The sequence below is a fragment of the Cydia splendana genome, unplaced genomic scaffold (genome assembly GCF_910591565.1).
Source record: "Cydia splendana unplaced genomic scaffold, ilCydSple1.2 scaffold_57_ctg1, whole genome shotgun sequence".
Classification (NCBI taxonomy): Eukaryota; Metazoa; Arthropoda; class Insecta; order Lepidoptera; family Tortricidae; genus Cydia; species Cydia splendana.
Genome location: NW_026946894.1, coordinates 208,961 through 221,969, shown reverse-complemented (window position 1 = coordinate 221,969; position 13,009 = coordinate 208,961). Strand labels below are relative to the sequence as shown.

General features: G+C 36.6%; 1 long non-coding RNA gene across 1 annotated transcript; it reads right to left on the bottom strand.

Annotated features, from left to right (window-relative positions):
- Window positions 1–8,468: 8,468 nt before the first annotated feature.
- LOC134805753 (uncharacterized) lies at window positions 8,469–12,041 on the bottom strand. Its single transcript, XR_010146383.1, has 2 exons — window positions 11,830–12,041; window positions 8,469–11,749 (listed from the first exon to the last, which is right to left on the bottom strand). It is a non-coding gene; the product is annotated as an uncharacterized LOC134805753 (long non-coding RNA).
- Between the last annotated feature and the right edge of the window lie 968 nt (window positions 12,042–13,009).

Sequence of the window (13,009 nt, the reverse complement as noted above, 5' to 3'; positions counted from 1 at the left end):
GCATCGATCGTTATTGTTTTTTTTTTTAATATTGTGACGTCTAGGTTCTGTTGTATTACAAGGTGATAAATAAAACTCAGTTGGTCAGTCACGTGTGCTCCGCGACCCGCCTGTACGCCATGACAGTTGACAACAGAATGTCGACTTGCAGGTAGTTCGCATTGCACTTTTATTGTATAAACGTCACATCTCTTCCTTTTTATAATGATTTATTTAATTTATTTTTTGCGTTAGCCATGCAACAATAGTTCAGTCATCTCACATCTGTTTATCTTATAACTGCTAGGTTAATTTAGATTCTAATTCCGACATACTACCACCGGTTCGGAAAACAGCGTTAACCTCAGACCCGAGAAGAACCGGCGGAAGAAACTCGGCGAGGTGTGGATATATTCATTTCTCAACAGTTCAACAATAAACATTATTTAACAATATAACCTTGGAATATTTACACTATTCCTAGTATCTCTCTCAGTTGCTTAGCGGTCAGCTGGAAGAGATCCTTTAAAGGGATGAGTTCGCCTTTGTACACATTTATTCTATTCTCTTATTGTTATGTACTTGTTTAGCGTAATAAAGTGTTTTAATACAATTATGGTTTTACTTTTACAATATCAGTCTCTCTCCTTCTCCTTTTTTCAGTTTTGAATTTTGAGTCTGCTTTCTTTTATTCAAAATGATAATAACTCGAGGTTTAAATATCTTACGAGTTTAACCTTAATTGATACATATTTTCTTTGGATGCTTACACTTTTCTAGGTATTTTCATTAGCGTTCAAGCTATATACATGTTTCACACAATTAATACCTATTTCGTGAATTTCCAATAAAATTGTAACATACAGGTCGCTTTCCAATAACATCTCGTACATGTACATTATTTATTGGCAACAACTGATTTCCTCAGTTTTACTTGGCTGTTTGATAGGTAATATAGTATAATATATAGATATAATGCAATTTATAATATACGTAAATGGTCCAATGTTAAGTAAGGTAAAAAGGCATACCAGATATCACAACCTATTTAGTTTTACTTGTGTACTGGTATGTTATTTACGCAAACCATGATCTATACAAATAGATTTCTATTACTCGGGTAAAATGATGTAGGTACCTACATATTTGAAATTGAAATTGAAATTGAAATTGAAATTGAAATTATTTATTTGTACAAAAATGGGTATACATAAATGATCTTATTCTATAGACAGTGTCTCCATTTTCAGCCTATTACAGACATACAAATTAAATAACCTTACAACTATATTACAACTATATTTACAGAACTTATATCTATATTTACATTATTGAGTCGTTCCGAGTGCAAAGTGTTCCGAGTTGGCGTAATACATTTTTTCTAAACACCATCTAAATAGTTTTGATTTAAATTCCGGTAGGTCCAATTCCTTCAGCTCTTTAGGGAGATAGTTATAAATTTTAGTGCACATAAATACTATATTTTTATTAACAAGGGCAGAGGTTGTTCCCGGATAATGTAGGTCTAAACCATGTCTAGTATTATATCTTGAGGTTGAAGCAAAGCTACAGAATGAGCTTATGTTATTTTTAACAAATAGACTCGCTTCATAAATGTAGAGTGAATGAAGTGTTAATATGTTAAATTTTTTAAAAATTTGTCGACACGAGTCAGTTTGTTGGGCCCCGTAAATTGCGCGCAGGCATTTTTTTTGAAGTAGAAATACTTTTGAAACGTTTGTACTGTTACCCCATAGTATTAGGCTATACCTAAGATTAGACATTACGTATCCATGAAAAGCCAGAAGGGCGGTTTTTTGGGATGTGATGTATCTGAGTCGCTTAAGTGCAAAAACAAATCGGCTAAACTTATCAATAAGATTTTCAGTGTGCTGTTTCCAGTCATTATGACAATCTACAGTAATTCCTAAAAAACGAATAGAGGAGACTTGTTCGATCTGTTGATTACAGTTTTCATTGCACAGTAGTCGGACGCATTTAGGTTTACCTTGGGGCGCATAAAACTCTATAAATTTTGTTTTTGTAACATTAATTTTAAGGTTGTTGTTTTCCAACCATGTAATTATATTGTTGAATGCTAGATTTGCTTCAGACTCATAGGACATAGGGTCATCGCCTCTTACAACCAGAGAACAGTCATCAGCAAAGAGTACAATTTTATGCTTTGTAACATCAGGCAAATCATTAATATAGACTAAGAAAAGAAGAGGTCCTAAGATGCTTCCCTGTGGTACTCCATATCTAACATTACTGAAATTTGATCTATATGTCACTACTGTTTTTGTTTTATGGCAGAAGTTAGTTATTTCAGTGCACTGCAGTCGGTTTAGCAAATAAGATTTGTACCATTTATGTGCATTACCTCTTATTCCTAATCTGTATAACTTAGACAGTAGGATCTCATGTGATACCCTGTCAAAAGCTTTTGACATGTCCATAAAAACTGTCATCACTGGAATATTTTTATCTCTACAGGCCATGATGATTTTTAATACCTCATAAATTGCCATAACAGTCGATTTACTTTTGCTAAAGCCAAATTGATTCTTTGATAATATGTCATATTTATTGAAAAAAGAAATTGTTCTATTATATAAAACCTTTTCAAAGACTTTAGCCAAGATTGGTATCAATGCTATTGGCCTATAATTATCAGAATCCAGATGATCGCCCTTTTTGAAAACAGGTTTGGTAATTGTAATTTTTAACTGCTCCGGAAATATACCTTGATATATTGACTGATTTATAATAAAATTTAAGGGTGGTGCCAGGGCAGTGCAGTTTTCTTTAAGAAGACGTGTTGGCAATTCGTCATACCCTGTTGAACCTGTGTTCTTTAGTGCTTTAATTATTTTGCTTATTTCGTTCACATCGGTAGGTTTCAGAAATATTGAGTTTTCAACATTTAGTTTGGTATCAAATTTGGGCACAAAGTTATTGTTATTTTCCACTACTTGTATAAATTGTTCGTTAAGAGCGCTCTTACAAGAAAAGTCGAAATAATGCAAAATTGATGATACTAGTCGACGAAATTCAGGACTTTGCGCTCATTATTAGAAACAATGAGTACTTGTTCCAGTAAAAGCGTCTTCTTATCTTTATAAATATCGTTGTAAATATTAGAAAAAGGACTTATTAAATTAGTAATGATTTTTTTTCTGATGGTCGTTTCCGAAAAACCCCGTGAAGCACTGAATGGCGAGCTCTTATTTGGAAATGTTGAGAATTTTACTCTGCTAAACCTGGCTATTTTGTATTACTAATACCCTGTACTTTAGGCATATCAAACTATATTTTTCCTACATACCTTTGAGAAAGAGAAAATCAAAGTAAAACGAACTCGATTTTCTCTCCGAAACAAGTGTCAATTCCTACGAAAATCTACTTAATATCGAAGTCATTTTCATACTCAAGCAATCTGCAACGTTTGCTTATACTGTTGGTATACATTAGTGTTTATGAAATTCTACTATAATTTTTTGGCAATTTTTTGAAAACTACTCTATATTACCGATGACGCGCGCTGCGCCAGCTCAGTGCCGCGGCAGAGCTTGTAGAGGCAGGACGTGTGTCGGTCGGCTCCGCACATTTTCAACGGCGACGACGAGGTTTTTTATCATTGTGTGCGGCGGGCGCCGTGTAAAACGCTATACTGTGTGCGTGTAAACCGCAACGAGAGACTTTGATCCTAGCACTGTTTTTATAGTATTATAATTTATAATGGTACAGTTTAATAAACTACCGGACAGGATTAAAAATATTTGAAACGACCTGACATTCTATATGTATTTATTTGACTCAAGATAGTACTCAGGGTCTGATGATGGAGCCGGAAGGTGGTCACCGGTACCAATCAACCATGCAACTAAACCACTTCGTGTTTAGGCTCGTTTTATTCATCTCAACAAGATCTTTGACACAAGATAGTACTCAGGGTCTGATGATGGAGCCGGAAGGTGGTCACCGGTACCAATCAACCATGCAACTAAACCACTTCGTGTTTGGGCTCGTTTGATTCGGCTCAACAAGATCTTTGACTTAAGATAGTACTCAGGGTCTGATGATGGAGCCGGAAGGTGGTCACCGGTACCAATCAACCATGCAACTAAACCACTTCGTGTTTAGGCTCGTTTGATTCGTCTCAACAAGACCTTGGACACAAGATAGTACTCAGGATCTGATGATGGAGCTGGAAGGTGGCCACGGGTACCAGTCTACCATGTAACTGAACCACTTCGTGTTTGGGCTCGTTTGATTTGTCGCAACAAGATCTTTGACACAAGGTAGTACTGAGGGTCTGATGATGGATCCGGAAGGTGGTGACCGGTACCAATCAACCATGCAACTAAACCACTTCGTGTTTGGCTTCGTTCGATTCGTCGCAACAAGATCTTTGACACAAGTTAGTACTCAGGGTCTGATGATGGAGCTGGACTGTGGCCACGGGTACCAGTCTACCATGTAACTGAACCACTTCGTGTTTGGGCTCGTTTGATTCGTCGCAATAAGATGTTTGACACAAGATACTACTCAGGGTCTGATGATGGAGCTGATGATGATAGACAGGTACCCGTCGCCACCTTCGCGCTCCATCATCAGACCCTGAGTACTACCTTGTGTCAAAGATCTTGTTGAGATGAATAAAACGTGCCTAAACACGAAATGGTTTAGTTGCATGGTTGATTGGTACCGGTGACCACCTTCCAGCTCCATCATCAGACTCTGAGTATCACCTAATGTCAAAGATCTTGTTGAGACGAATCAAACGATCCTAAACACGATGTGGTTTAGTTGCATGGTTGATTGGTACCGGTGACCACCTTCCGGCTCCAACATCAGACCCTGAGTACTATCTTGTGTCAAAGATCTTGTTGAAACGAATAAAACGAGCCTAAACACGAAGTGGTTTAGTTGCATGGTTGATTGGTACCGGTGGCCACCTTCCAGCTCCATCATCAGACTCTGAGTATCACCTAGTGTCAAAGATCTTGTTGAGACGAATCAAACGATCCTAAACACGATGTGGTTTAGTTGCATGGTTGATTGGTAATGGTACCTTCCAGCTCCATCATCAGACCCTGAGTACTGTCTTGTGTCAAAGATCTTGTTGAGACGAATCAAACGAGCCCAAACACGAAGTTGTTTAGTTACATGATAGACTGGTACCCGTGGCCACCTTCCAGCTCCATCATCAGACCCTGTGTATCTTCAGTGTCAAAGATCTTGTTGAGACGAATCAAACGAGCCTAATCATGTTACTACATGGTTGATTGGTATCCGTGACCACCTTAATCATCATCAGATCCTCAGTACCAGTTCGTTTTTAAACCCTCGTTGATACAAACTTTACAACCTATAGGTACCAAATGCAATGACAAAACATGTAAATAAGCGAGTAGGTACCTATAATTTCTTTCGAGTAATATACCTTCATAAGTACGAGTATGGGGCTATTCATAAATTACGTCGTTTCAAATGGGAAGTGCGGGGGGGGTCTGGACATCGGATGATGGTAACATGACGTAGGAGGAAACAGATTCATCCGAAGCTTGATTTTTGGATGATTTGAGGGGTGGGGGGGGGGGTCAAAAATCGTCAAAAATAGATGACGTAATTTATGAACAGCCCCTATGTACATTTGCACTGCATTTAGTATTTTCGTACTTACCAAATAACAGTTTTAGAACTTTAAAAGTTAAGTACAGTTAGTGTTGTTATGGTTGATTTCAATATGCTTCGCGAAGGATCAAGAATGTTTAATCCATCATTGTAGTGCGAGTGTGGTAGAAGGGATCGGCGTACTGAGCTCGCACGGCCTGCCGCAGCGCGTAAAATACCTAAACTCGCTCAACGCCGAAATGTAATAGCGCTCTTAAACATATTAGCCATTACCATTGGATCTTCTGTGTGCTTATCTTTAAACTTCACTTTACTTAGTATATTCTTTGGCTGCTTGATACCAAAAGATTGGTTAAGGCGTGCTTTTCCCGTACGAGCTAAGCGAACCAGTTTTTTGAATCCATCGGAAATATAAGAAACAATGTTTTAAAATTGTGAAAAAAATATATCTTATACTTAAGAATCTGGCAGATATGTTTTGGATCTCAAAAACGTGATTAGATAAACTTTGCTCGATAGAAAAAAAATCCAAAGTTACGCCTTTTTTAACAATAAATCAATCTCAGAGCTACAATATAAACTTTTTTGACTTGTTTTTTACATAAATGTATAGGTAATAAGATAATCTAGATGATTTGGATCACTTTGTCTCGGTAACATCATTAAAATAATTTCTATGTTTCAATACCTACTAAATCCGCAACCGCCATCACTCGCGAACGCACTTACGCTCTCTTCAGTCGCGCGGCAGCGCTTGTAGAGGACGGACCTGCGTCAGTATGTTCCGCGCGGTCACGTGATTTTACCATTTACAAACAATGGGAAACAAAGCATATGAAACGTAAGAAAAAGTCACTAAGTGCTATTAAAACACACTTTCTGATAACAGAAGCATCTAATACTTTACGAGGTGCTTGAAAGCGCCTAGCTTTCCTACATCAACAGTTAAAATATTTCAGTATTTTCACTAGGTCAGCAACCAATTTCAATGTAGGTAAATAATATTATATTCCTAGATAATATAATTGTGAGTATGTAAGTATGATATATTTACAGTATTTCACCTTTACTGATATACCTACGTCCGATCTGCAAAATGATTATATTCCTTCGTGCTCTTTGACTCCTTTGAAAATCAGAAATTATTTATTTGGATTGATACAGTATGGGGATGTTACAATATATGTATAGTGTTACGCTTTTAGTATGAGGGTGCCGAAGGCGCCCGGCTTTGGATCGCATGCAACGCGCCACGCCCGTCAAGCGTGCAAATTCATCATCATAATCATAAATTTAAATAAATATAAAATGTCAAATTGAAATAATTGAAAAAATTACCCTAATAGGCATATCGCAATACAATTATTTAAGAACTAAATACATATAAGATGATTTCACTTTTGTGGATATGAACTGGAAGGAAGAATAACTTCATGCGTTGCTCTGTAAACAAAGATTTATTTTTAATACTACAAGGTTTAATGTTAACCTACACTGTATGTACTATTACTAACAATACCGACCTGTAAACAAAGAAACGACATTTAAAGTTTATTCCTGCTTTAGTCACTCCTTTCTCAATAACAAATAACAATTATAACGGCGATTATTTAAAGCGGCATTGCAATCTACATAACCTCACTTCCCACCTTTGACGTATGACATGACATTGACAGGTCAAAGCAAAGTGTGGCCACATTTAAAAAGGTAAACGATATCGTTTATTTTTTTACATCTCCCCCCCTGGAAGGAGAAAATTTTTTATATAAAATTTTCGCTACTAAACTACTCCTCTTCTTGTATCCTATGACATGGAATTAGTTTTGTAATATGAAAGAAGTTGGATTCTGTTTTTCTGTGTCCTGTGTCTATTTTAAATATAGAGTTTGAGATTTTTTCAATGATCACATATGGTCCAATTCTGAGTTCATCCAATTTCCTCCTGTTCAATTTATTTCCATTCTCAACATACACCATGTCACCTACACTCAATTCAAAGAGTTTTCTATCTTTGTCAAATAACTTCTTATTGTAGTTATGTGATCTTCTTGTGTTTTCTAATGCTGTTTCCCTGTCCTTGATCCAGTCACTAAGCGATTTTACCTCCTTTAGTTCCTTTGGTAATAACGTGACATCTGTACCGTTTAGAAGATAACTAGGAGAGAAACGGGTTACTGAATGGTTGGTTTCATTATAGTTCTTTACACATTCGTGAGCTACTGTTGTCCAAGCTCTTTTGTTGCCTTTCTCATTCATTCTACACCTTATTTTATTCACCAATGTCTGATTCAGTCTCTCGTTCAAACCATTGGAGAAAGGTGAGTCTACTGCTGTAAATATCAAAGGTATATTGTTGCTTCTCAAAAAATCTTTAAATTCCTTCGAATTGATTCCTGGATACTGGTCTGTAAGAATCATACCAATATCCTCTGTATCTGATATAGTTTTAATCAGCTTTATAAAATCATTTGCAATTTGGGTTTTTGAAGTAGAAATGAATGCGTATCTAGAGAAGTGGTCCACTAACAGGTGCAGGTATTTCTTTGAAGATCTTGAACCACCAAAACCTCCAATGGTGTCTATAGACATGATTTCGAATGGTTTGGTAGCTGGGCCCAGCTGTGACATAAATCCATATTTATTGTGTCCTCTCGACTTATTTTTAATGCAAACTTCACAGTCGGTGCACACTGATTTTATGTTTTGTATCAAGTTTTTAGCTGCATAAAATGGGCTAATTGTCTTCTGCATTTGTCCTATTCCAATATGACCTAGGTCAGCATGTATAGATTTCATAAGTTTTATACTAAATTCCTCTGACAAAATAATTTTCCCTCTTCTTCTACCCATTTTTAAGTATACATTGTGTCTTTCAATTAATTTTCCTCTTTTATTCTGTACTTCTGGATTTTCCTTCTGATCCCTTATAATGTCGTTGAGACTTATCAAATTTACTATCTTCAATTGTTCCTCAGTATTTTCATTAGGTTCTAATACAGGATTTCTGCTTAAACAGTCGGCTTCTAAATTTTCCTTTCCCGGAGAATATTTTATTTTAAAGTCATACTGTGACAGGTAATAAGTTAAATCACCTAGTTCCTCATCAGTTCTAGATTTCAAATTCATGTTTTCTAGTGGTTTGTGGTCTGAATATACTGTAAATGATTTACCTATCAACCAGTATTGCCAATATCGTACTGCTTCCTTGATGGCTAAACATTCTAAATATATTGCTTTTTTCTTCTTCTGAGCTTGATTCAGTTTCTTTGAAAAATAGGCTACGGGTTTTTCTTTACCATCAGGCTGTATTTGTTTTAAAATCGCACCGACGCCTTCTAATGAAGCATCTGTATAGATTTGTATCGGCAAATTTTCATCGAATATTTCCAAAACTGGTTGAGAACATAAGAGATCCTTTATCTTTTCAAATGCATTTTGGCATTCAGCGGTCCATATGAATTTCTGGTTCTTTCTTAATAAATTATGCAATGGGTCTAGTATTATTGCACTCTTCGGAATATACTCGTGGTAAAAATTTATTTTCCCTAGGAACTGTCTTATATTTTTCTGCGTTCTAGGAATAGGAAAATTCTTTATTGAGGTCAAGTTATCCTTCAATGGCTTAACTGAATTGTTTTGTATTATATGACCCAAATATTTTACTAAGTCAGATGCAAATGTGCATTTCGTGAATTTTAATCTGAAGCCCTCCGTCCTAATTGCTTCCAGCAACTTTGTTAAATGTTCAATGTGTTCGGTGAACGTTCTGGAAAATATAAGGATATCATCAATGTAATTAACTGCAAAGTCCGTAAGCTTATATTTCCTCAATATGTTGCTTAAAATTCTTTGGAAGATTGCTGGCGAGGTCTTCAATCCAAAAGGCAGGCAGGTCCATTGAAAGTGTCCATCCTGGGTTACAAACCCTGTTTTCTTTCTGTCCTCAATCCGTAAAGGAATGGACCAAAACGCTGAGTTGATATCAAGTGTCGAGAAAAATGTACAATTCCTAGTCTTCATCATAAGGTCTTCGATCAGTGGGAAGGGCTGAGCTTGTGGTACTACTATTTTATTCAAGTCCCTAAAGTCGATACATAATCTTGATTTTTTATTCTCCTCTCTTTTAAATGCTAATGTGACCGGTGCAGCAAATGGACTATAGGATTCCTCTATTAACTTATTATCGAGTAACTTTCCAATTTGCTCTTCTATCTCTTTTTTATCCTCCATGGTACATCTATATGGCCTCTTGCTGCAATATTTGTCCACCAACAAGTCTATTCTGGCTTCATACCCATTGACAGTCCCAACATCATATTTATGCCTTGCAAACACTGAGTTATATTTATTGATCAATGTATTTATTTCAGACTGTTGCTCCTTGTTCAAATGATCTATCTTTATCTTAAAATCCTCCTCCTTTATATGCTCATTAAAATTGACATAATATTCTTTTGTTGTGTTCTTATCATTCCCAGGAACTTTTGATTGGTTATGATTTATTTCTTCATTTGAAACTTCCACTTTCTCATTATCTTTTATGTTTGTACCCAGTACCTGATGTATTTCCAAATTCTCATCTTGAGTTAATCGGAATATTTTTATAAGGTCCAAGCCAATCAGAAAATCATGCATGAAATATTGTTGATCCACAATGGATATATCAACATTCTCTTCTTTGTTAAATATTTTTATTTTTAGGTTGGTCAAACCATCCGTTTTTTTAACACCACCAACTGTTACTAAATTTTCTTCATTCAATTCGTTTCCTCTCCCTTTTAGGCTTAAGAGCTTAGAATTTATAATGGAAACAACTGAGCCTGGGTCATAGACTGCATTTATCAGATGTTTATCATTAATTAGTATGTTGACCTTTATCAGTGGTGTTAGTATTCGTTTTTTGGAACTGATTCATTTAACTCCGCTTCTATCAATGCATTATTAACATGTTTAATGAAGTTTCTCTTCACTTTGTCATCTTCTTTTGTACGAAACCAACATGCAGTCTCAGCGTGATAGCGGGTGCCTTTGTTTAACCCTTCACAAATTTTGCATGGCTTTAGATCCTCATTCTTGAAATTTGTTCTTGAGGGTCCATACTTCTTCTTAAATAAGTAGCTTTTTTTGGTAACCATATGCTCATACTTGCTTACTTCATTGAACAACTCAACTGTGTCCTTCAACGCTTCTCTATCAATCTTGTTTAATATGTACTCCGGCAAACCCATTGCGATAAGGTCCACCAATGTACCAGAATCAATTGACTTCCTCATATCGAGTAAAAGCTTTTCCTTTCTTATAGCATAATCCAACAGTGAGCCATCCTTATATTTATACAGTAATGCATATGTAACTGGGCTCCACCCTTTGTTGACAAATGATTCACAAAATTTTTTCCTCCACTCAGACCATTCTGCATTCATAGTCAGTTTTACAACCATGGAACTGTACCAATCTGCACAACTTTTATCCATAAAGAGCCTAAGAACTTCAATCTTTTTCCCATCCGATATCTGGTAACGCTCACATTCCTTTTCAAAAATGTCCATCCATTGAGCCGCATTCGAATGTTTACTAGTAAACTTCTCGATTACAAACTTATCTGCCATATTCTTCAAGCTGTGTTGTTTACTTTCCTGTGTACTTTCTATTAACTTTTCTAACAATTTTTCTAAAGTATTGGTCCCTTTTGTGCCGGCAGCAGTGGGTGCATTAGAAGCACATTGGTCCTGATTCAATTCTTCCAGGTATCTGTCCGCAAACTGCACATTGCCGTCCTCATCCATATAAATTTGCTCTAGGTCCTCGGTTAGCGAGATCCAAATTCTCCTTATCTGGTACCTTTTTGATAAACTATTCTTTACTTTACTATATGCCGCTGTTTTTATCAATTCTTTGTGATGACCAACTGACTGGAGTCCGTCCGGTAATGCATAACTCTTGTTGTCCTCGGTGGTTATTGAGGTTATACAACAGACATTTGTTTTTTCGTCACTTCCAGGTAGTATTGTGAATTCAAAACGAAGCTTCGTCATCTTTCTTTGAAACTCGTAACTAGAAATGTCGTTTTATAAGATGATTTCACTTTTGTGGATATGAACTGGAAGGAAGAATAACTTCATGCGTTGCTCTGTAAACAAAGATTTATTTTTAATACTACAAGGTTTAATGTTAACCTACACTGTATGTACTATTACTAACAATACCGACCTGTAAACAAAGAAACGACATTTAAAGTTTATTCCTGCTTTAGTCACTCCTTTCTCAATAACAAATAACAATTATAACGGCGATTATTTAAAGCGGCATTGCAATCTACATAACCTCACTTCCCACCTTTGACGTATGACATGACATTGACAGGTCAAAGCAAAGTGTGGCCACATTTAAAAAGGTAAACGATATCGTTTATTTTTTTACATACATATCACTAATTTTAATATTTGACCACGGTCGACATGAATTAAATATAATTGAGAGTTCAAGGTGCCTACAGGCAGTTCATCTTGCGCTTGGTTGTATTAGTCTTGTTCGAGAAACTGAACACGGTGAAAAATAGAGATAATACTCCTAAAAATACGTGTGATACCTCATTAGATTCGTCATAATGCCTAGAAAAATGCATTCGAAGCGTGTAGTAGCACACACAAAATATCAAAAGTTATAAGCAAAAAAAGGGGGAAAAAGTAGTAAATTAAATTTCCCCAATATCTCAAAAAGTATTCATATTACGGTGCGAGATGGGTGGGGGGTGCTCGACCAAATGTCATAGAGGGCCCCAAGACAAAACAAACTGCATTTAAAAATTTTCAAAATAGCCGACTTTATTTTTTATTTTTTTCAAGTTGGTCCGAGCGCGCTGAGATTTGGCATGGCGAAAGATAGAGGCCTCTAGATTCCTATGAAAATAAAAATTTTTGGAAAAAATCTAAGATAGCGGAAATAATGGTCATTTTAATTTTGTATGGCAACTTTTAAACGGTGCGAGATGGGTGGGGGGTGCTCGACCAAATGTCATAGAGGGCCTCAAGACAAAACAAACTGCATTTAAAAATTTTCAAACAGGCCGACTTTTTTTTTTTATTTTTTTCAAGTTGGTCCGAGCGCGCTGAGATTTGACATGCGGCGAGCTTGGTGGCCCAAAATTACCATGTGAAAAAATTTTTTTGGAAAAATCCAAAATGGCGGCGGACACGGGCCAAATTCAAATTTCCAAGTAGGTTAGGCGAGCCCGAAGGGCGAGCTTCAGGCTGGGAGGCCGAAGGCCGACCCCGCGGAGGGCCGTCAGGCCCGGAGCTTTATCTCGAATGTCCAAGCATCCTCCCCCCCCAGTAATTTTGGGCGAGGCCGAAGGCCGAGCTGCGGGAATGACGAACAAAGCAAAATCCTA